A 3,053-nucleotide genomic window follows, 5' to 3' on the forward strand; every position below is an offset into this window, starting at 1 on the left:
AAAAAAAGAAAGAAAGAAAGAAAGAAAGAAAGAAAAGAAAAAGAAAAAGAAAAAAATGCACTGGCTTTTAAAAAAGAAAAAAAAAAAAAGAAAGGCACTGGCTGTTTGACTCTGGACTTCTGTGCCTCTTTTTCCTCATCCATAGGATTAGGATAATGATATTCACTTGTTAGAGCTTTTGTGAGAATTTTTTAAAATAACATATGCAAAGTGCCTGCCACACACTAAGCACTCGACCAACCTGTTTTCTATGTGTGATGGTGAACCCCATCTGGGGGTCAAGGGGTGGGGGGTCAGAGTATGAACCTGCATCTTGTACTTTTTTTTTTAAGATTAATTTTAGAGAGAGTGCGAGTGTGAGTGAGGGGAGGGTCAAAGGCAGAGGGAGGGAGAGAATCCTCAAGCAGACTCCCCAGTGGGTGTGGAGGCCGACGAGGAGCTTGATCCCAGGACCCTGAGATCATGATCTGAGGTGAAATCAAGAGTTGGCTGGTTGGCTGCTTAACTGACTGAGCCACCCAGGCACCCCTGCATCTCATCTTCTTAATAAACCATAAGATTGGGGCGCCTGGGTGGCTCAGTCAGTTAAGGGTCTGCCTTCAGCTCAGGTCATGATCCCAGGGTCTTGGGATGGAGCCCAACATCAGGCTGCTTCCTCAGTGGGGAGCCTGCTTCTCCCTCCCCCTCTGCTGCTCCCCCTGCTTGTGCTCTCTTGCTCTCTCTGTCAAATAAATAAATAAAATCTTCAAAAAAAATAATAAAAATAAACCGTAAGATTGTAAAAGGTGGAATCAGCACCATATGCACCTTAATATTCAGAGCCTGCCCCTTCCTTGGCATGTAGTAGGATAACATTTTGATCATGGCTGGCTCAGCAATTTATGGAGTAGAATTCCATTGGGTTAAGTCAGGAGATTCCAATTCTAACTCCAGCATCACCGATAACATGCAGTATGACTTTCAGAAATGTACTTTTTTTGGAGAGACATTGTTGAGTACCTGCTCTGTGGGAGGAACAGCAGCTGCAAGGGTACAGTGCTTCGTGGAATTCACAGTCTAAGGACGGAGATAGACTTCACACAATGATCACATGGATAGTTAATTACACTTGTGATAAGAACAATGAGATAAGGACCCATTAATAACAACAGGCGGCAGGGCCTCGGAGGGAAGAACGCAGTTTCAGTTGTGTTCTGAGAGGCACAAAGTGGAGACCTACAGATTTGAAACAACTCCTCCCAGACAGGAAGAAGTCAGGCAGGCAGGCATATAAAGAGGGACCTAAGGGTGTTTGGGGAGATAATTCAGGGAAGGCTTTTCTAAGAAATTGACATTTGAACAGGGACCTGAAGGATGAATTAGAGTTAGCCAAGTGTCACAAGAAAAGCAGGAGAAAGTGCTGCAGGGTACGTGAACAGCCCAAGATGGAAAGCAGCATAACACACTCTAGGGCTATAAAAGGCCAATGTGGCTGAGCTCAGGAAACACAGGCGACAGGCGCACGAGACCCAAGGGGCCAGGTCACGCAGCATCATTCAGGCATTCTCACAAAATGCCTTTGTTGAGTTTTGCTGAGGGTTTGTATCTGGATCCAACCAATGCTTATAATTCAACCGTGATTTCACAAAAGGATTGGATCTCAATCTGCTCTTTTCCCAATAAACTTATTGTCACTAAATCTGATATGTGATCTGTTAAACTATTTTTTACCCTGTATAAATAAACCCATTAAACTAAAATCTTTTAGCTTCAGCACTAAGCACAACACATTTTAAAGTTTAATCTGCATTATTAACCCATCACTTTCTAAAGCCTAGAGACAATCAGCAAAACAAATTAAGCCCTGATTCATAGTGTTTGCCGATTTCTATGGTGTAAATACCCTCCCAATGACCAATTGTAATCTGACAATGTGACATCACTGAATGTGGGTTAGGAAGACACATGCACAGCAGCATGACATTTTTATATATGGCAGTGGAAATGGAAAGAAGTGGGCAGACTTGATAGACATTTAGCAAGTACAATCTTGGTGATTTGTTAGATGCCAAGGGTTTGGAAAATACTGTGGCAGTACCATCACTATTACAGGGAGACCTGAGGAGGAGAAAGCAGTGAAAACATGCATTCTATTTGGAACGTCTTCCATCCCAGGTGCTAGTGACACAACCGGGGGAAGCTGGATAAATGGGTTTGAAGCTCAGATAAATAAGGACTGGACTGTAAATCTGAGATATATTGATTGAAACATTGGCAGTGGATTAAATCATACAGGGAAAAATTGTGGCATGAAAGGGCTGAGACCTTAAAAATAATGTCCTTTGGAAGTCATCAAACAGCAGATGAACAAAGTAAGGAAACTGGGGAAAACAGGAGAGCAGCAGACCACTATCACCAAAAGAAGTGTGTCTGAGGAAGAATTTTGCTGAGAGATCAAGTAAAATGAGAAAGGAGAGTGTCTGGATTTAGTGATTATGGTGACTACAGGAAAGGCAATTTCAGCGAATGTGGAAACCAAGAAGACTAGAAAGACTAGAAAGGGAGAGGGGGGGCGTGGGGACCGGCAGCTCTTTTTTCAGTTATGCGGAGTAGGAGAGGGGACCGGGTGGCAGCTGGAAGGGTGGGGTGAGGGGCAGAGGAAGGCTTAGGACTGATTAAATGCTGATGCTTGGGATCCAGTCGAAAGAGAGAGAAGAGACTGATCTCAGACTGGACTCTGTGATACTGGGGGGCGGGGGGAGCGGGGAATGGAGAGTGGAATCCGTGCTTTAAGGAAGTTTGTGTTAGGCGAAGGAAAACGGAAAAGGTTTCTCTCTTTTTGCGGAGGCGGCAAAGTGATCTACTGAGATGGGCGTTACTGGCGGGTGGAGTGGCAAGCTGGTGGGAGTAAAGTTTCGGGCAAAGTGGCTACTGGTGAGTGGACGCCTGAATGTCGGATCTGGCCAGGTGAAGTGCCACAGCAGGGTTCGTGCATCAGCAGGAGAATGAAGACCTGAACCGAGGAAGAGGACCCATTAATAACAACAGGCGGCAGGGCCTCGGAGGGAAGAACG

General features: G+C 44.9%; 1 protein-coding gene across 2 annotated transcripts in view; it reads left to right on the top strand.

Annotated features, from left to right (window-relative positions):
• Window positions 1–3,053, top strand: part of TMTC4 (transmembrane O-mannosyltransferase targeting cadherins 4) — a 136,072-nt gene that overhangs the window by 68,359 nt on the left and 64,660 nt on the right. The gene's annotated exons all lie outside the window — the stretch shown is intronic.

The sequence above is a fragment of the Callorhinus ursinus genome, unplaced genomic scaffold (assembly GCF_003265705.2).
Source record: "Callorhinus ursinus isolate GAN/ISIS: 27379988/994484 unplaced genomic scaffold, GSC_fseal_2.0 scaffold7, whole genome shotgun sequence".
In the NCBI taxonomy this organism is placed as follows: Eukaryota; Metazoa; Chordata; class Mammalia; order Carnivora; family Otariidae; genus Callorhinus; species Callorhinus ursinus.